This window comes from Dendropsophus ebraccatus, chromosome 3 (assembly GCF_027789765.1).
Source record: "Dendropsophus ebraccatus isolate aDenEbr1 chromosome 3, aDenEbr1.pat, whole genome shotgun sequence".
NCBI classification, from domain to species: domain Eukaryota; kingdom Metazoa; phylum Chordata; class Amphibia; order Anura; family Hylidae; genus Dendropsophus; species Dendropsophus ebraccatus.
This window is the reverse complement of record NC_091456.1, coordinates 150,077,818-150,101,676: the sequence shown is the minus strand read 5'-3', so window position 1 is coordinate 150,101,676 and position 23,859 is coordinate 150,077,818. Positions and strand designations below refer to the sequence as shown.

The 23,859-nt window shown below is 39.8% G+C and overlaps 1 long non-coding RNA gene across 1 annotated transcript in view; it reads right to left on the bottom strand.

The window, feature by feature from the left end:
• Window positions 1-23,859, bottom strand: part of LOC138786152 (uncharacterized) — a 41,386-nt gene that overhangs the window by 11,609 nt on the left and 5,918 nt on the right. The gene's annotated exons all lie outside the window — the stretch shown is intronic.

Genomic DNA, 23,859 nt, shown 5'->3' with positions numbered 1-23,859 from the left:
TTTGTCTTAGAGATAGCAGCAAGCAATGGAAGGGAGCTGTACACCCCAGCTCAAAGCGTGAACAGAGAGTAGCGCATACGTGGAGGGCAGCTCACACAAGCTGTAGGTAGGGAAGAAAGCACATAAAAGCCAGTTGTCATGGGAGACTGATATGAGCTGTGTTCAAGGGTTTAGAGAGAGAATTTGGACCTAGGACCAGGCTAAAATCTGCATATCAGAGAGTCAGAAAGAAATGAAGAACGCAGACTCCGATGGATTCATCTACATACGAAATAATTTTTCCATTGCAAAGTTTACCACAACCTTTAATCCTATTTTCATACACTCTATTAGAAAATTCTTAACTACTAAAGGAAGATCCCCCCCCAAGCAGGGTCCTTAGGGTATCTCTTAGAGTCCAGAGTAGTTACAAATGACATCTTTCTCTCCATAGGACCTGTCCTGCATTACAAAGTCAACACATTGGATGATTGGATTTGATAGTTACACAGCTAAATTTCCCCTCTGGTGGTGCTGCAAGGAAACTGAACACTTATATTGTTGTAATGGCTTTGTCGCAGGACGAGTTGAATACTATTTTGATTTACAGTAGAATATTTTGGCATGCTTTTTATTATATTCGTTGGATTTTGCTCTATATAACATTATAACGGCTCTCCGATCACAGTATATTAACCCTTTATATGGGTACCCTGTTGATACCCTAGGTTAAAAGTGCCACAGTCTCATGACAGATCCTTTTTAAAGTTTATAGACTCCTCCAACTGCTTCATTTGGAGGCCTGGGCCTTATATTCTACTTTTGGACGACCCTTTTAGCCATATAGCCAAAATTAGTGCAGCACAATCACAATGTGGTCAGGGACTTCTGTCTGCATTATGTGCGCTGACTTAGATGAATCATTCTTAGCAAGGCTTATCTCACTATATTCTATGTAAGACTGAGCACAATTTTTCTATTTCGTAGCATTATCTGCAGTCACATGATGGAAGGGAGCACACAAGCTTGAAGGATTGCCCCTAAGGTCAGGCAGTATGTAAGAAGTGTATGATTATGGCAGTTCTGCTAAAATACCAGAGCAAACCCAAGCAAATGCTTCTAGACTTCATTATGCAGGGATGTGAGGGTGTATAGTGGATGTTTACAAGCGACTTTATAGAGTTATCTATATATAGACCACTATATGTACAATCAACAACCTTTACATAGCCTATATTAGAAACAATGGACCCTGCATATGTTATGGACACCACCCTATAGGAACTGGCTTGTATTACTCTTCAGCATTGTGTATGCACAGCCCAATCATTCACAATTACATATCATTCTCTACAGCACAACATCTTGTTCAGCTTGAAACTAGGGATAACAAGAACTCATTCTACAGCTGCCTAATCCCTGACAATCCAGAGACGTTTGGCCATTGCCCTCCCCCATACATCATATCATAGGCATCTAATATTTCACCCTAGTCACTGCTAACTCACACGTGATATGTGTAAATCTGGGACGGCCCCGGATTTCTCTGGGTGGTTTTCTTTAGCAACCAAGGCATTACTAGTGTGCTCTCTGAATCGTGGCATAAAACTATGGGCGTAGGTCTAACCTGCACTAAGCTCCCTAGGCCCCAGTGTGATCTTTTCTTATCAGGAGCTCTCAGTCCGCCTTAAGGATTTGCCTTAACTGTCACGAGTAAAAATGATGTGTCAATTCAGTTCCATCTTCTAAAAGAATATTATACATAAAAATATACATATACTGCTTCCTCCCACTGACATACATATTGCAGAATATTGTTTGAGATTACATTGACACTCCTAACACATGGATATGTTAGCTGGCCAGTGGGGTGATTGTTGTATGTATTGGTCTTATTAATGGGATATATATATATATATATATATATATATATATATATATATATATATATATATATAAACATTAAAAAGGACTTCCCACAATAGGTTTAAACGGATGTGTTATGTGAAATTAAACCTACATGCATTTCTGAAAATGTATTGTTACAGTATATATACTTCCTAATACCCCTTTGTTTTGCCCTGTTGCCCTTGGTTACCATCATCTTCAGGAATTCACTGAGATGGTCAAGCATGCTTAGTTCAAGTACATATTGCTCATTAGTCTCTAATGTATATGCAAGCGGGGGAGGGGGGGTTGTGGGACCATGTGTGTTGTCACAGCTCAAAGAGGAAACCGGGAAGTGATCAGATCCATGAGGAGATAATATAGTACAGTGATGTTTTAGTTAAAGTGAACCTGTCATGAGGGTCAGCTGCGGAATAAGCAGTAAATTCCACACTGCCGGCGGAAGTTCAGGTCTCCGTAGTGACAAACACGCATGAGACCATAATGTGTACTCCTTTACATATACTTATGGGGTGCACATCTGATTTTACCCCTTTTGGAAAAGTCCCTTTAAGTAGATACTTATGGTCCCTTGTAAATAAGGCTGTAGTATCTTTATACGTATCCTGCATGGTATGATTTCATGTTTAATAGAAGAACAGCACAAAACAGGGTAAAAAAAAAAGATGCTGCAAGGCAAACCTTATTTATGGTTGTAAAACTGCTTGTGTGCTTTATTAAGCAGCTGTCCGCCGATATATAGCATGGGTAGATCCAGGGGCGTAACTAGAAATGACTAGGCCCATAGCAAACTTTTAATTGCCCCCCCCCCCATCCCAAATGACCACTAAGTCATCAAGTGTAGTCATAACCCGGGAGACAACTGGGTGCTGAAAAGTGATGACAGCTCAGGGGGCTCTATGTATTGCAGGAGCGGGTTACTGGGCCTCATAGCAACTGCTATGGTTACTACAATGGTAGTCATGCCCCTGGGTAGATCCATACCCTCCTGGTCTCCTATAGTGTGTTGCGTCCATTTCTACCAAAAGTTTTAAAAAAATTGCTGCCTATACTGGGAATCCTAATCACTGTGTTGTCACCTTAGAACCTGGAAAGTCACATTTAGTGGTTACATAAGTCTTATTAAATAAATGAATAAAAGTAGTGTTAAGACTTAGATGGTGAGAAGCCATGATGCTAGAGAAACTTCCAGCTTCAAACAGAGTCTGTCTGCAGGTCGGAGCAGAATTGCATATAGTAGTTAAACAATACCTGCTGCCTAGAAAAATGTTAATGGCCTTTTACACAGGCCAATTATCGGCTAAGAGCGTCACTAGAAAGGCTCCTGCAGCGGATAATCAGCCCGTGTAATAGTGACAGAGATCAGCTGAGGTCCGAGCAAAGCCCAAAACCTGCATTAAAATGTCTCTTTATCAGCCACACATCTCCCTGTGTAAACGAGATTGTGCAGCTGAAAAACTGGGAAACTGACAGCACAGATATCTATATATCTATGCTGTAAGTTTCCAGATCACAAACAGTCTATACTTACCATGTTGCTTGGGATCTGGCATCTGTTTCTCCAGTCCTCCAGCTGCTGCTGTAACTTCAGGCCACCGCCTCCTCCGGAATGATTGACAGCCAGAGGAGATGGGGCCTAAAGATACAGCCGCTGCAAGGACGGGAGAGACAGATATCTTATCACAAGCAGCGTGGCTGGTAGGTATAGACCGCTGTTTGTCATTTGGAAACTGACAGCACTAATATATACATATCTGTGCTGTCAAGGATCGTTCATGCAGCCCATTTGCTCAATTCCATGTAAAGGCACACCAAACGAGCTGCCCAATGCCAAAAAATCTCTGTCTAAAAGGAACCTTAGTGTCTGATAGGCAGAGCCTTTTTGTTAGGTTCACAGAGATCCCTGTATTGTTTTCCCAGCTCCTCCTTTCTCAGCTATGATTGACAGCTTTAGCATGTAACCACTACTAGAGCTGTCAATCATAGCTGAGAAGAGCATCAGGGTAGACAATACAGAGTTCATCGCACCTGACAACAAATGCCTGCATCCTGGGCACTTAAATGGCATGCGGAACATTAGTGTTATAAGCATTTGCAGTAACTTTTGACTTGTTACTGATCACATGGGGTCTCTCTCCTGAGATACACCAAGGGAATGCGTGGCAGTAGGCTTCTCTCCCCAGCTGTCAATGAAATCCAATTTATTTACTCCATAAGAGTCTATAGGGAATAAGTTACACTCTCAAAACTGGCTCAAAACTGCCAACTGATTCCCTTAAAACAACAGACTAGATTAGTAAGTAGTCTTGCAGATTTACAGCTAAAGGTCCTATTAGACAAAGCGATTTTTTTTGTTTCCACCGTTTAACAATAAACTGTTGCAAACAAGCACTTTTAGGTACGACCTGAAATCATTCACTATAATACATGGAACCATAGTTGTTAGTTACGATCGCAATTAAGATCATTCATATATTCTAGTCCATGAATATTTGTAATTATGAACGAACCATGTGTACATACACCGAACGATTAACAATGATCCTATGGTTAGTTCAAAAGATGTGATCAACGGCATACGAACAAATTTTTGTTAGTCAGTTGATCGTTGCCTGCATGCACACGCAAAGATTATCGCTTAAGTTCAAATGATCAAACGATTTTTGCATGATAATCTTTCCGTGTAATAGGGCCCTAAGACCTGCTTGCTTCCCATATGCTACAACACAAGATGGCTCCTCTACTCTGTGAACAATGGGAGGCCAGGTCACATGCCCACATTAACAACAGCATTTCCCTTGTTTCCCATATACTCACACCCATGACCCAATACATGCACAACCAGCTTGATAACTGCTTACTGGAGAAGATGACCCCGGGTTTACATTAGTCTTACATCAGACTTTTTGAATAGCTTATTGTCCAGAACAAGGCGTATATGACACATTTCTCCTGTTGTATTACGTAACCCATAATTTACAGTTAATTAAAGGTGGGTTTCTTCTTCTTTATCCCCTGTGGGTAACTGAAATAGTAGGTGGATCCACATATCACACAATGGTGCTGCAAAGTGTGGAGACTTCTTTACAAATCTTGGTGATCTGGAGAATGACCAAAAACAAGTTGTCGCTGTCCTGTGTAATATTTGCCTGCTTTTCTATATACCGTAATAAACAAAATGCGAAATGCTTCCAATATCTGCAGAATTCTTCTCTCTACTGTAGTGTTCTGTTCTGTGTGTCTAGTTCTTTTTATATTTTTATATGTATAATATGGTTTTAATGGATTAGAAATATAACATGTTTCCTTCTATAATGTTAGGGTGGCTTCAATAAACACATTGAGGTTGTGGGTTTCAATAATGAACCCTGAAATCTATATGAACCCCACGTTTCCTAACTTGTTGGTCCACCAACACTGATACAACCTACACGTGACGCCTCCCACCCACCCCTCTGTATACATACATGTGTTTTGATGTAAGATATAACCTCTTTCCCACTTGTTTACAGAATCGACCATTTTCCAGGGAAGCCATCTATACAAACTTGTTTTAAAGTGCCGAAAATTGCATTTCCATTCATTTTTACACTTTGATGAGAAATCTGTACAAATCTTTGAATGTTATTTTGAGTACTGCCCTTTTGTATGTCCCTTCTTCATGCTCTTGACTGACTTGTGGTATTTGCTTATGTTTCAATTTGTAAAGCACCAAAAGTTCTTACAGTGTATATTTCTGTTTACACTTAATAAACCAAGCCTTTGCTCTTGTAATGTGTCGTGTACCTTTGTTTTTCCTCCTCTCATTGGTTTCCCACCACCATTCCTTATTTATGAGGGCCTGTGGTAAGGTACAATGTTCATTAATAAAACAACATCCAGGGATGGTTGTGCTGCATATAACAATATTTAAAACTGAGTTATGTTCTGGTCGACATATCTCTCTGTCACATTTCTTATTATATCCTGGCTCCTTCTCCTCATCTTGATGTACAGCAATAAGAGATTAGCGTGTGGCTTCCATCCACTCATGGCTGTTATGGTGATATCATGTCATATATAAAGAACATATTCAATCTCATATCTATGTGCACCAGTTCACTGGGGTATGCCGCCTTTATCTCTCCTTGCCCTTTTACAGCCATCTTCCTCAATCTTCCTCAGATTTGCTTTATTCCTTTGAGACCAGTATCTTTTCTTTACCAATGCGTCTTTACCTCTTCATAATCTCTCTCCTAGGTATGTTCCCCATTGTGACCCAATGGGGAACATTTACTATGGCTAATTTATTTAGCAAATTTGACAAGAGAACATGACTGTACTGGAAAGAGGTGTGGGTTAAGAGATAACACACCAAATTTTTGACATAAGGTTGTTCACACATCGCAGTTTCACACATTGCAGTTTCACTGCGGTACTTATTAAAGGATAGGTCTAGCCAACTGCTGGGGGGAGGGATAAAAGAAATAAAGTGCATTAACTCCCCCGCTCCATCGCTGGTGGCCGCATACCACCACTCCAGTCCCCAGGTCCTCGGCCACTTCCTGGTCTGAGCAGGGACCTGGGTCGTGACGTTAGAGCTCCCCTCAGCCAGTCTGAAGCCATAGTGGGGTACTGTCTCGACCACTGACTGGCTGAGTGGCCTTTTTACATCACGACCCGGGTCTCCCCTCCGACCATGAAGCGTCCAGGAAACCGCGGCAGTATACGGCCACCAGCACCGGACAGGGGAAGACATGTTATTTCTTTTCTCCTCCCCAGCACTTGCTAAATAAAAAAAGTCTAGCTGAACTTCTCCTTTAATTTAAATGCAGTACTGCTATGAAACGCCAATGTATGTGAACACAGCCTAAGATGTTGACTAAAATGAAGCCAACTAATAGGTGGTGTAAAGTTTGACAATAGTATCTGAAGATTCACTATATTTATCTGATAGGCTATGTTCACACAACATCAAAAATAGAGAAAAGGCGTCCGAATTTAATATCTTAAACGTCCGTTTTTGCCGTAATTTAACTGACTGCAATGGCAATGCATTTAAAGTCAATGGGAAGACGGATGTCCAATGCACACACTGCATTGAATAACGGACGTTTTTACCACAGACGTCAAAATAATAAACATAATCATTATTTTCTGACGTCTTTTGCAAACAGCGGACTTTTTTATTAGTTGTTCACACACTGTTTTTCTTTTTCCACCGGTCTTTCTCCGTTTTTACTATTAAATTCAATGGACTTTTCAATTAAGACACATCCAAAGGCCAATTATTAATCCCAAACTAGAATAATGTACAAACACCAGTCATTGCACTAAGGGGAGGCCAGACTGCTAAATGACATCCGTTATTTTAGACTCAAAATAACGGACGTCGTTTTAAGCGGAGCTCAAAAGACATTGTGTGAACCTAGCCGTACTGTGGCATGAGCCTCTCTAATAAATTTGGCATATTATTGAACTATCTTGTCTGCTTTACTCTGCCTAACAACTGGACAATTTAAGTAATCCTGCCCCAATGTCACCCTTAGATTTTTTCATTGTATCCTCATCTCAAGCTTTTCTAATATAGACTTTTGGGTGGGAATTAATGTGTAAACTGACCAGTATACTGCCATGTAGTGGCATGCACAATATTTATCATGTTTTTGTACAGGTTATTACTTTTTCACTCACTTCGCCTACTTGATGGGTATGCATGCAGGAGATGGGATTTCTTATCTGTGCAGCAGTTTTCATGCAACTTAATATCTGCATGTTTTTTGCCCAAATTTTGGCTTCACCTCGGAGCTTGTAAAAAATGTTGATAATTTTTAGCAAAGTCAAAACATGCTTGGTGCCAGTTGGAAGAAAACATACAAAAAGTACTGCGCATTACATATGACCCCTTGTTGTTTACTTGTATGCACTCATTTCTTCTCCATTCTTCAATCTGCCATCTTATTCTCATTCCTCACCTCACATAAGGTTAAAAAGAGATGTCCATCACATTCAACCTGGGGAGGGACATAGGTAACAGACAGAAGGGGGAGCAGAGTTTTTTGAGTGCATCAGACATAGTGTTTGCGTTTAGTCTCCTTCTTTCGTTCTAGCATTATATCATGGTCCAGACCTCTTCCTTCTTCAGTCTTATTATTATTCCTCATGCTCTTTTCTCTTTGACTCACACTCATCATCTCTATTGTCACTCCTCTCATCTGTCATCTTTTGTTGTTATCATCTCATGTTTTTCCATCAATCTGGTCTAACGCCCTCCCTCTGGAGTTACCTTCCTCATCCTCCTCCTCGTCTTATACTCTTCTTCCTCCCTCTGGTGACACCCTTATCATCATATAGCTGATGTTGCCATCGTCCTTCCTCCATTATTACCATTTTCGCCCACCTTTTGGTATTCTCCTCTTCTTCCTCCATTAGATGGTAGTTAGATCTTTTTACTCTTCGCTTCTCCTCCCCTTTATTTTTCCATCTTCCATCTGGTGATACCCTCCTGTTTCAGCTTCCTGTGTATATTTTAAGCAGATTATACATACACTTCTCAAGTTTCTTTGTACCTTTTCTTTCTTGTAGATTTAGCTACTCGTCTTGTTTCCCTTCCCTCTTGTATTCTAGTATTTTCCTCCCTATTTCTTTTCCATCATCCACCTCTCCTGGTCCTTATTTCTGATCATGTCTCACCCTCTCTATGCTACGTCAATCTTTCTTCTCCTTCATCCATTCCCTATAGCTGCTAGAAGCTTTCCTTGCCCTCTCATATACATTGTCTCCCTATAGTTCTCCTTCCTCGCCCCCCTCTCCTCTCTTTGTACAGAAATGACATTGCCATAAACATTTAAGCTGTGCCCAGCCCTCATCCTCATTTAGAGCCTGATTGGAGCTAATACAAACTTTCTCTCCTCATCTGCGAGGAGGTAAAACTAAATTATGTGGATATTGTTGTGCTTTCCCTTGGGAAATCTGCAGATATTTTGGAGAGGTTGTGCAGCTAAGTCTTTTCCTTTGCGCAGAAGCGTTCTGGGATTTCTCTGGCTTCTTTCCTATTCCCTCTATTTTACAACCTACAGTATGCATATATTATGGCACCTAATCTGGCAGAGGGAGTGGGGTCCTGGGACTGTGATGTGTGTTCTCAAATCAAACACAACTGGCTGAGGTTCTGAAAAGGAAACTTCTCCTCCACTGAGATAGGAAACCCCAGGAGTGGCTGGTTTGAAGGCTGCTAATTCTTCTTATGTTTCCAATTGTCAAATATTCAAATCCGTCCTCAGTTCCTTCCCAGGCCAATTTAGAAGCGTAAACAGGATAATAAATAAGGTTAACTCTGCTCTTTGCAATATGGTAAATCATTTAGAAACTTGATTATGTCTATGCCTTTATTCTGGAGACTTCATGTTACCTGTAGGAAATGAGGTCACTGCACAGTGGTGGAAATCTTACAGAATCACCTCCAGTCGCCTTTCATCAAGTCAGCTACATTGTTATGAGAAGGGATTCGGAGTCTGCCACGTGCGAGAGGTCAACCTTTGGATAAACCTTACATAATATATATTTATTTTAATAACTGGATTATTTATTAAGGCATGGTAGCCATAGCACATAAGAATAAATGTAATATATGGGGCCACACTGAATCCTAGGGATCCTGAAGAACCCAACACCAACCCCTGGAAGATCACAAACACATTTGACTGAATGAGGCGACCAATCTTGTATGTGATCAATTAATCTAAATGATCTACTATGTCAGCAAGCTCAGTTCTCATCACATTTTTTACCATTGCAGAGTGTATTGATTTCACCAGCTAGTTGTGGAAATAGTAGATTTTCTCCACTGATGTTGTCCTAGTGATGTCTCGGAGAGTGAGAGATGTGTCAAGAGCCTTGTTACATTTCATCTCTGAAGAGCTCTTGTCCCTCTGAAAGAAAGTAGTGAAACTGCTACAGTGACCCTGACAACCATCCGCATTGCTCTCAAGGAGACAACACAAACCCATTACCCATGTAAAATCTCTACCGTCCTGAGGATTTCATTACTGACGCTAAATTCGACACTTCGGGAGGAAAATGGTGTGAAAAGTGCCCCGTACCATATAAATACATATATATGCACAAGAGTAATTCTAAAAAAGAGTCTGAGCAGTGCATGTAGATGGATGGAAACAATAGGTTGGGATGTATTTCCCCTAGATTCGCCGCCATTTGGGATGGTGAGGAGCAGTGGAAGGTGGGGGTTAGAGGGCCACTCTTACTGAGTCTTTGTGTGGTCAGAACTACTTACGGTTTCCACTTTTTGTTCACGTTTTCATTGATTGTGTTGTGAGGATTTCACTAGATCAGTGACAGCTCTTTATTTGCATAATTATATGCTCTGGTCTAAAGAGAAAACTAACCCCCAAATTTCATGGGTCATCAACCAGCAACAATCAGTGTTTTATCATCTGTGCTGAGCAGAACCTGAGGAGTTGCATGTGTCTTAGAAGTGTCTTAGAAACTTTTTTTTTTTTTCCTTCTTACTCCTGGCTGAAGTAAAGGTTCTGTGCCCCTTCAATGAGACTCAGGGAGAGGCTTTGTGAGCTCCATTCTGTTTGAAGGCAGACGAGAGATTATCACTGGGTGCTATAGACACGTCAAGCACCAGCATGAGCATTGCTGCTCTGTCTGAGGATGCTGTGTGCACTGCAACCACCACCTGGGCTTCACACAGAGCAAAATAACCAGGTCTCTATTATTGACTAGACTCTTAACACATCTATCACATAGATCACAGATAAATACATAAATAGATGGGGAAATACATACGAAAGATAGATAGATAGATAGATAGATAGATAGATAGATAGATAGATAGATAGATAGATAGACAAGAAGCTACATAGTATATACTTAGATAAATGCACATACTTATATAAGATAAGGGATAGATAGATAGATAGATAGATAGATAGATAGATAGATAGATGATAGACAAGAAGTTACATAGTATATACTCAGATACAAACACAGATACTTGAATAAGATGATGGATTTTCAGAAGGATAGATACTCAGAAACAGATAGCTACATAAGGGATACTAGGATAAAAACAAACTTATATGAGGTGATAGATGGCTATATAGGAAGATACATAAATAAGGTAGTAGATGGATGTATAGATAAATAAATATACATATATACATAGAGAGATAATGAGATAAATAGATAATTACATGGAAAAAACATAGACAGTGAATCACTCTGAGGGAGCTATCCTTTTTGTTGTCAGTGTTCATATTCTTTTTAAAAAATCCAATACAAGGTGACCATAGTGATTCTTACATAATCACATTACAAAGAAAATTCATTACAATGTTTGCATATAGATATGGTAACCCTATTGCTTTAATCTATTATCTATCTATCTATCTATCTATCTATCTATCTATCTATCTCCTATCTATCTATCTATCTATCTATCCAGTATCTATCTATCTATCTATCTATCTATCTATCTATCTATCTCCTATCTATCTATCTATCTATCTATCTATCTATCTATCTATCTATCTATCATCAATCCCATATCTATCTATCTATTATCTATCTATCTATCTATCTATCTATCTATCTATCTATCTATTATCTATCTATCTATCTATCTATCTATCTATCTATTATCTATCTATCTCCTATTATCTATCTATCTATCTATCTCCTATCTATTATCTATCTTTCTATCTATCTCCTATCTATCTATCTATCTATCTATCTATCTATCTGTCTATCTATCTATCTATCATCAATCCCATATCTATCTATCTATTATCTATCTATCTATCTATCTATTATCTATCTATCTCCTATTATCTATCTATCTATCTATCTATCATCTATCTATCTCCTATTATCTATCTATCTATCTATCTATCTATCTATCTATCTATCTATCTATCTATCTATCTCCTATCTATTATCTATCTTTCTATCTATCTCCTATCTATCTATCTATATATCTATCTATCTCCTATCTATCTATCTATCTATCTATCTATTATCTATCTATCTATCTATCTATCTATCTGCTATCTCTCTCTCTCTCTCTCTCTCTCTCTCTCTCTCTATCTAGCCATCCTTAAATTATATTCCCCTTTCTGCCCCCTGGATGAGGAGGAGAACATGTGGCATTCTCTCCATCCCTTCGTGTAACATATTAGGTATAACCCATATTGGCACACAGCGCAGCCCTCAGTAGTTTGGGGATCTCCTGGCTGCACTGGGGAGGCTGCCTGTTCCTTGGCTTCTGTGCAATAATCGGGTAACATCTCTGTTGTTTCGGATTGTACAGACAGTGACCTGTCCTGAGGAAGGGTGGTGTTATGGGGGCTCTGGGTTAGTTCTTTCACCCCACACCTCACCCCAATGACACACACTACACCCCCCAACTCAATGACACACACCACACACCTCACCCCAATGATACACACTACACCCCCCACCTCAATGACACACACCACACACCTCACCCCAATGATACACACCACACACCTCACCCTAATGACACACACCACACACCTCACCCCAATGATACACACTACACCCCCCACCTCAATGACACACACCACACACCTCACCCCAATGATACACACTACACACCTCACCCTAATGATACACACCCCACACCTCACCCCAATGATACACACCCCACACCTCACCCCAATGATACACACCCCACACCTCACCCCAATTATACACACCACACACCTCACCCCAATGATACACACTACACCCCCCACCTCAATGACACACACCACACACCTCACCCCAATGATACACACTACACACCTCACCCTAATGATACACACCCCACACCTCACCCCAATGATACACACCCCACACCTCACCCCAATGATAGCCACCCCACACCTCACCCCAATGATACACACTACACCCCCCACCTCAATGACACACACCCCACACCTCACCCCAATGATACACACCCCACACCTCACCCCAATGATACACACTACACCCCACACCTCACCCCAATGATACACATCCCACACCTCACCCCAATGATACACACCCCACACCTCACCCCAATGATACACACCCCACACCTCACCCCAATGATACACACCCCACACCTCACCCCAATGATACACACCACACACCTCACCCCAATGACACACAACATAGATTGTTATAGAGTCTACAGCGGGGAAACTCGGGAGATGGAAAGAAGACTTTTCCTTCTCTCTATTGTCACTAATATAGATAGAGATACAGATATAGCTTTCATGTACAGTTATATATGACATAGATGTCTAGTGTGTGACTATATACACAACAGTGACGGAGATAGCAGAGAATACATAATATGTACATAGAAATGTCAGTCTGTGTACTGTCTGTCTGTCTGTCTGTATCTGTCTGTTCTATTTATCTATTATCGATCTGTTTGTCTGTCTAATCCATCTATCGATCTACCAACACATCTATCTATCTATCTATCTATCTATCTATCTATCTATTTATTTATTTATTTATTATCTATCTCCTATCTATCTCCTATCTATCTATCTATCTATCTATCCATTATCTATCTATCTATCTATCTATCTATCTATCTATCTATCTCCTATCTATCTATCCATTATCTATCTATCTATCTATCTATCTATCTCCTATCTATCTCCTATCTATCTATCTATCTATCTATCTATCTATCTATCTCCTATCTATCTCCTATCTATCTATCTATCTATCTATCTATCTATCTATCTATCTATCTATCTCCTATCTATCTATCCATTATCTATCTATCTATCTATCTATCTATCTATCTATCTATCTATCTCCTATCTATCTCCTATCTATCTATCTATCTATCTCCTATCTATCTATTATCTATCTATCTATCTCCTATCTATCTATCTATTATCTATCTATCTATCTCCTATCTATCTATCTATCTATCTATCTATCTATCTATCTCCTATCTATCTATCATCAATCCCATATCTATCTATCTATTATCTATCTATCTATCTATCTATCTATCTATCTATCTATCTATCTATCTATTATCTATCTATCTATCTATCTATCTATCTATCTATCTATTATCTATCTATCTCCTATTATCTATCTATCTATCTATCTCCTATCTATTATCTATCTTTCTATCTATCTCCTATCTATCTATCTATCTATCTATCTATCTATCTATCTATCTATCTGTCTATCTATCTATCTATCATCAATCCCATATCTATCTATCTATTATCTATCTATCTATCTATCTATTATCTATCTATCTCCTATTATCTATCTATCTATCTATCTATCATCTATCTATCTCCTATTATCTATCTATCTATCTATCTATCTATCTATCTATCTATCTATCTATCTCCTATCTATTATCTATCTTTCTATCTATCTCCTATCTATCTATCTATATATCTATCTATCTCCTATCTATCTATCTATCTATCTATTATCTATCTATCTATCTATCTATCTATCTATCTGCTATCTCTCTCTCTCTCTCTCTCTCTCTCTCTCTCTCTCTCTATCTAGCCATCCTTAAATTATATTCCCCTTTCTGCCCCCTGGATGAGGAGGAGAACATGTGGCATTCTCTCCATCCCTTCGTGTAACATATTAGGTATAACCCATATTGGCACACAGCGCAGCCCTCAGTAGTTTGGGGATCTCCTGGCTGCACTGGGGAGGCTGCCTGTTCCTTGGCTTCTGTGCAATAATCGGGTAACATCTCTGTTGTTTCGGATTGTACAGACAGTGACCTGTCCTGAGGAAGGGTGGTGTTATGGGGGCTCTGGGTTAGTTCTTTCACCCCACACCTCACCCCAATGACACACACTACACCCCCCAACTCAATGACACACACCACACACCTCACCCCAATGATACACACTACACCCCCCACCTCAATGACACACACCACACACCTCACCCCAATGATACACACCACACACCTCACCCTAATGACACACACCACACACCTCACCCCAATGATACACACTACACCCCCCACCTCAATGACACACACCACACACCTCACCCCAATGATACACACTACACACCTCACCCTAATGATACACACCCCACACCTCACCCCAATGATACACACCCCACACCTCACCCCAATGATACACACCCCACACCTCACCCCAATTATACACACCACACACCTCACCCCAATGATACACACTACACCCCCCACCTCAATGACACACACCACACACCTCACCCCAATGATACACACTACACACCTCACCCTAATGATACACACCCCACACCTCACCCCAATGATACACACCCCACACCTCACCCCAATGATAGCCACCCCACACCTCACCCCAATGATACACACTACACCCCCCACCTCAATGACACACACCCCACACCTCACCCCAATGATACACACCCCACACCTCACCCCAATGATACACACTACACCCCACACCTCACCCCAATGATACACATCCCACACCTCACCCCAATGATACACACCCCACACCTCACCCCAATGATACACACCCCACACCTCACCCCAATGATACACACCCCACACCTCACCCCAATGATACACACCACACACCTCACCCCAATGACACACAACATAGATTGTTATAGAGTCTACAGCGGGGAAACTCGGGAGATGGAAAGAAGACTTTTCCTTCTCTCTATTGTCACTAATATAGATAGAGATACAGATATAGCTTTCATGTACAGTTATATATGACATAGATGTCTAGTGTGTGACTATATACACAACAGTGACGGAGATAGCAGAGAATACATAATATGTACATAGAAATGTCAGTCTGTGTACTGTCTGTCTGTCTGTCTGTATCTGTCTGTTCTATTTATCTATTATCGATCTGTTTGTCTGTCTAATCCATCTATCGATCTACCAACACATCTATCTATCTATCTATCTATCTATCTATCTATCTATCTATCTATCTATTTATTTATTTATTTATTATCTATCTCCTATCTATCTCCTATCTATCTATCTATCTATCTATCCATTATCTATCTATCTATCTATCTATCTATCTATCTATCTATCTCCTATCTATCTATCCATTATCTATCTATCTATCTATCTATCTATCTCCTATCTATCTCCTATCTATCTATCTATCTATCTATCTATCTATCTATCTATCTATCTATCTATCTCCTATCTATCTCCTATCTATCTATCTATCTATCTATCTATCTATCTATCTATCTATCTATCTCCTATCTATCTATCCATTATCTATCTATCTATCTATCTATCTATCTATCTATCTATCTCCTATCTATCTCCTATCTATCTATCTATCTATCTCCTATCTATCTATTATCTATCTATCTATCTCCTATCTATCTATCTATCTATCTATCTATCTATCTCCTATCTATCTATCTATCTATCCATTATCTATCTATCTATCTATCTATCTATCTCCTATCTATCTATCTATCTATTATCTATCTATCTATCTCCTATCTATCTATCTATCTATCTATCTATCTATCTATCTTCTATCTATCTACCTATCTATCTATATCCTATCTATCTATCTATCTATCTATCTATCTATCTATCTATCTATCTCCTATCTATCTATTATCTATCTATCTATCTATCTATCTCCTATCTATCTATCTATTATCTATCATCTATCTATCTATCTATCTCCTATTTTATCTATATTTTATTTTTATCTATCTATCGATCGATCTATCTATCTTCTATCTATCTATCTATCTATCTATCTATTATCTATCTATCTATCTATCTATCTATCTATCTATCTATCTATTATCTATCATCTATCTATCTTCTATCTATCTATCTATCTATCTATCTATCTTCTATCTATCTATCTATCTATCTATCTATCTATCTATCTATCTATCTATTATCTATCTATCTATCTATCTATCTATCTCCTATCTATCTATCTTCTATCTATCTATCTATCTATCTATTATCTATCTATCTATCTATCTATCTATCTATCTATCTCCTATCTATCTATCTATCTATCTATCTATCTATCTATCTATCTATCTATCTATCTTTCCCCTATCTATCTATCTCCTATCTATCTATCTATCTATCTATCTATATGGGCAGGAGAAGTTTCTGTGTGCTATACATTCTGTATATCCTATAGCCTTGATTTCTGGTCCTGTGTCTAAAGCCGGACATAAAAACGCAGCAGGCAAGGTTTTTCTGTTCGGCCAGGAAACCTGCGGTATCGCACGTCAGAAGTGATACATATATGTGTTCCTATAGGAAATGATACGGTCCGCTACGTCATCGGCCCCATTTATGTGCTACATGTGAACGGGGCCTTAGTGTGGAGCGTTTTAGGCAAAGGAGCCAAGCTCTTCTCCATGTGGGAGAGAGCCCCAGTGACCCCGCACACATTGTATACAGCCGGGGCAGGTGACAGCTGCTGCTGGCTGTGCTGTGGATATATAGCACCATGGACAGCGCTCAGCTCTCTCCCAGGTCCAGCCACCTGGAAATAACGCAGCCAGGGGATGAAGGGAGAGCTGGGTGTGATCTATGGCAAGGGCAGCCCCCCATCTCCTCCTGTGCAGGGGCAGCCCCCCCCCCCATCTCCTCCTGTGCAGGGGCAGCCCCCCCCCCCATCTCCTCCTGTGCAGGGGCAGCCCCCCCCCCCCATCTCCTCCTGTGCAGGTAGCAGCCCCCCATCTCACCCTGTACAGGTAGCAGCCCCCCATCTCCTCCTGTGCAGGTAGCAGCCCCCCATCCCCCCCTGTGCAGGTAGAAGCCCCCCATCTCCTCCTGTGCAGGTAGAAGCCCCCCATCTCACCCTGTGCAGGTAGCAGCCCCCCATCCCCCCCTGTGCAGGTAGAAGCCCCCCATCTCCTCCTGTGCAGGTAGCAGCCCCCCATCCCCCCCTGTGCAGGTAGAAGCCCCCCATCTCACCCTGTGCAGGTAGCAGACCCCCATCTCCTCCTGTGCAGGTAGCAGCCCCCCATCCCCCCCTGTGCAGGTAGAAGCCCCCCATCTCACCCTGTGCAGGTAGCAGCCCCCATCTCCCCCTGTGTAGGTAGCAGCCCCTCATCTACCCCTGTGCAGGTAGCAGCCCCCCATCTCCTCCTGTACAGGTAGCAGCCCCCCATCTCCCCCTGTGCAGGTAGCAGCCCCTCATCTCCCCCTGTGCAGGTAGCAGCCCCCCATCTCCTCCTGTACAGGTAGCAGCCCCCCATCTCACCCTGTGCAGGGGCAGCCCCCCCCCATCTCCTCCTGTGCAGGGGCAGCCCCCCCCCCCATCTCCTCCTGTGCAGGGGCAGCTCCCCCCCCCCATCTCCTCCTGTGCAGGGGCAGCCCCCCCCCCCCATCTCCCCCTGTGCAGGTAGCAGCCCTTCATCTCCCCCTGTGCAGGTAGCAGCCCCCCATCTCCTACTGTGCAGGTAGCAGCCCCCCATGTCCTACTGTGCAGGTAGCAGCCCCCATCTCCTACTGTGCAGGTAGCAGCCCCCCATCTCCTACTGTGCAGGTAGCAGCCCCCCATCTCCTCCTGTGCAGGTAGCAGCCCCCCATCTCCTCCTGTGCAGGGGCAGCCCCTCTCTTCCTGTGCAGGTAGCAGCCCCCCATCTCCTCCTGTACAGGTAGCATCCCCCCATCTCCTCCTGTGCAGGTAGCAGCCCCCCATCTCCTACTGTGCAGGTAGCAGCCCCCCATCTCCTCCTGTGCAGGTAGCAGCCCCCCATCTCCTCCTGTGCAGGTAGCAGCCCCCCATCTCCTCCTGTGCAGGTAGCAGCCCCCATCTCCTCCTGTGCAGGTAGCAGCCCCCCATCTCTTCCTGTGCATGTAGCAGCCCCCCATCTCCCCCTGTGCAGGTAGCAGCCCCCCATCTCCTCCTGTGCAGGGGCAGCCCCTCTCTTCCTGTGCAGGTAGCAGCCCCCATCTCCCCCTGTGCAGGTAGCAGCCCCCCATCTCCCCCTGTGCAGGTAGCAGCCCCCCATCTCCCCCTGTGCAGGTAGCAGCCCCCCATCTCCTCCTGTGCAGGTAGCAGCCCCCCATCTCATCCTGTGCAGGTAGCAGCCCCCCATCTCCTCCTGTGCAGGTAGCAGCCCCCCATCTCCCCCTGTACAGGTAGCAGCCCCCCATCTCCTCCTGTACAGGTAGCAGCCCCCCATCTCCTCCTGTACAGGTAGCAGCCCCCCATCTCCTCCTGTGCATGTAGCAGCACCATGCGGGCACACACCTGGGCAGAGGAGGTGGTAAGTGGCATCTGACAGGCTGTGCTGGTGCAGACAGCTGCTTAATGGCAGCCACTGGGGAGTAGCAGCAATGAGCCCAAACCTCTGCTAACCACCCTGACAGCAGCAGCACCTCAGCCAGTCACTCTGCTCATTGTTAACTCCTAGATGGCTGGTCTGCCAGGACAAGGGGCACAGTGCAGGCACAGACAGGAGGGCTCCAGATGGGCAGGGAGCGGGTTAAGCTGAGCCTGTTTGAAGCTCCGGGCTGGTCATAATTCTACATTTATTGGTTTGATGAGAGTCATTTCTCCAATTACCAGTCGTGGTCAGCCCGGCTTTGTTCATTTAGAGATAGCCAGACACTTGTGATCACTCCACACACACACGTGGTACACACCCATATACACTCATATACTCACGTACACACACATATATACTCATACACATTTACATATACACTAATATATACACTCATACACACACGTACACACACATATATACTCATACACACACGTACACACACATATATATACTCATACACACACATACACACACATATATACTCATACACACACGTACACACACATATATACTCATACACACACGTACACACACATATATACTCATACAAACATACACATTTATATATACACTAATATATACACTCATACACACACGTACACACACATATATACTCATACAAACATACACATTTATATATACACTAATATATACACTCATACACACACGTACACACACATATATACTCATACACGCATACACATTTACATATACACTAATATATACACATATACACTCATACACACATTCATATACACACTGCACACACATACACACCCATATCCACTCATATACGCACAAACAGACACATATATACTCATATACCCACATACACGCACATACATACACACACACATACATACACATATAGACTCATATACTCTTTTTGCCCTAATACCAAAGCGATTTTCAGAATAATTTATCATTCTTGCATTGTTGTATTAGTCTAATTGCCATAGTTTAGTTATTCTTCCCTCTATTATTATATCACTTCAAAGGCAAATGTATCTAAATTAAGCGTAAAATCCGGATAAAGACCAACAGAGAACACAAAACACAAACTGAACCGAACTTTATATATATATATATATATATATATATATATATATATATATATATATGTATAACACAAAAGTACGAAGCTATGCAAAGATGAGCTCAACAGAGCAAGTTTAAATGTAGCAGACATTGACTGATCGATTATTATCTATCTATCTACCATCTGTACAACACACCTATCGGTTATAATCTGTTATATAATATAAATACAGTATTACAGCATCATCTTTATACAGCCCTACCATCATTCTTATCAAGACTTCAACCTGTTCTCCTTTTCCTTTCCATCTCTTCCCACTTATTGTTGTTGATCTGATTGAATTCGCTCATTTATTCTATTGTTTGTTATTGTGGTTTTCATTTTAAAAACAAAAAAATACGAATTTTTCTGTTCATATTTAGTTTCTATATTTCACTTGTTTCTCCAGTACAATTTAAATTAAATTTATACATTTCTTAACTAGTTCCTTAAATTGTGTAAAAATATCTTTAAAAAATTTAATTTCTATTTCATATAATAATTTGAACTGTGCATTTTTTTTCTTCAAATCATTGAAGATTTAATTTTTCTTTAAAAATATGAGTGAATCTAAAAACGCCAACAACTGTAGCATTTTGTTGCATCCAACCAATAACACTAAAACATTTGCTCCAAGTCTGTAAACTAATAACAATCGCATTAAAACAGAATAACTTAAAGCATAAATTATAATTGTTTTCCATATAAAAATAGTTATACAATATAATAAACTAAATATTTACAGATCGATCCCCTAAATACATAAATTAGTGATTAATATTTTTTTATTTACTTTTATTCAAGAACAAAAAAGTGAATTAAAGAACAAACATTTCACGATAGGAGAAAGCAGTCTGTAATAGAGATCATGGTTATAGGATGAAGGTAGGACTGTGGTCTCACAATTTCTGACAGAATGCAGGGATTATATATCAACATTTCTATCAGTGCAAAGTACATAGGATCGATACATAATAGATACCTAAATAAATAAATAAATAAATAAATAAATAAACAAATACAGATAGATAGATAGGAGATAGATAGATGAAAAATTATAGATAGATAGATAGATAATAGATAGGAGATAGATAGATAGATAGATAGATAGATAGATAGATAGATAGATGTAAAATTATAGATAGATAGATAGATAGATAGATAGATAGATAGATAGATAGATTCTAGCAATGCAAGTTTTCAGAAATATGAATCTAAATACTTCTATTTCAGCTGTGACAAACCACTCCAAAGGAAGGAGAAAAAGAATAAAGAGGCAAAAATTGCAAGTTTTCCCCCCAATTTGTTTATTTTTTGGGGAGACTGACGATCTGTGGGTTCGATTCAATTAAACACAACAGAGCACAGGGTCCCCTGAAATAATATACCTCTCAGTTCCTATGCATTGTAGTCCATATTAATTTTATAATATAGGAAAAAGTTATAATATACTGCTACGATACTATGATTAATTTAGAAAATCTATCAGCTTGCCAATTTATTTATATATCTGTCCATCTATTTATGTGCCTAATATCCATGTTATCGTATTAGTGTTATATATCTTGTTATAATATATATAGTCATTGAGATGGAAATAAATAGTAAAAGTATTACTTAAAAGTAATTATTATTATTCTTCCTAGCTGTATGTATATATATTCTAACCATCATTTATATAGTGTGTAAATATAATATTCAATGTAATGTGAATTATACAAAATAGATACAAACAGAAAGTTATAGTTTTTCTTTTATACTATAAATGTTGTACATGTTATTTCAATTTTTAGCAGTCTATTCTATACAGCTATGTGTCATAGCAATCTAATCTATCTACCTAATATATCTCTTTATCTATCCAGTATCTATCTATCTATCTATCTATCTATCATCTATCTATCTATCTATCTATCTATCTATCTATCTATCTATCATCTATCTATGTATCTATCTATGTATCTATCTATTTATCTATCTATCTATCTATCTATCTATCTATCTACTTATCCATTTCCTATCTACCTATCTATCTATCTATCTATCTATCTTCTATCTATCTATCTATCTATCTATCTATCTAGCAATCAATCTTCTATCTACCTAATATAAATCTCTATCTATCTCCTATCTATCTTCTATCTATCTACCTATCTATCTATCTATCTATCTATCCATTATCTATCTATCTATCTATCTATCTATCTATCTATCTATCTTTTATCTATCTATCTATCTATCTATCTTCTATCTATCTATCTATCTATCTATCCATCTATCTATCTATCTATCTATTTATCTATCTACTTATCCATTTCCCATCTATCTATCTATCTATCTATCTATCTATCTAGCAATCAATCTTCTATCTACCTAATATAAATCTATATCTATCTTCTATCTATCTATCTATCTATCTATCTATCTATCTCCTATCTATCTTCTATCTATCTATCTATCTATCTTCTATCTATCTATCTATTTATCTATCTACTTATCCATTTCCCATCTATCTATCTATCTATCTATCTATCTATCTAGCAATCAATCTTCTATCTACCTAATATAAATCTCTATCTATCTTCTATCTATCTATCTGTCTATCTATCTTTTATCTATCTATCTCCTATCTATCTATCTATCTATAGATTATCTATCTATCTATCTATCTATCTATCTCCTATCTATCTATCTATCTATCTATCTCTCAGTATCTATCTCCTATCTATCTATCTATCTATCTATCTATCTATCTATCTATCTATCTATCTATCTATTTATCTATCTATCTATCTATTGTTATCTAATTTCTCTCTCTCCAATATCTATTTATCTATCTATCTATCTATCTATCTATCTATCTATCTATCTATCTATCATCTTTCTCAGATCTATTTATTATTATTATAATCATCATCATTTCATCTCTCTCTCTAATAACTATCTATCTATGCTATGTTCCATATTACTATATACAGTTTATATAGATTATATTGACACCTAATAAATACTAGGCATAATTAAAAAAAATTTATATATATATATATATATATATATATATATTCTTTCTTTCATATATATCTAAATGATGTGTATTAAAATAATATATAGAAATCATGTAAAACTATGATGTTCACAGCAATCTAATAATCGAAAAGTTGTGGAGGACTTGTAGACAGCGTGGACTCCTCCTGAGACTAAGGGCGACACCTAGCAGACATAGAGGGAATTACAAGAGCAGCTAGCACAGCTTCAGAGCAGGGCGCTTGCTGGCTTTCTGCGCCCCTCACCTGGATTCTGCACTCATCTCTCGTGGATGTGGACAGCAGTGGGACTGATAAACACAGGGGGAAGAAGCACAAACTTCTAAAGTTGACTTTTTCATGAACTCATCTTTAGAAATGATTTCTACAATCGCCCCCTCCATCTCCTAGCAGGGCACTTGTTATTTATACATGCAGTCACCACCCCTATAGTTCTCCCTGCAGCATCATGGAAATATTCCCACGAATTCTGTATCACACTGCAAGTCACCAGGCTACCTCTACTTCACCTCAGAGCTAGCAATC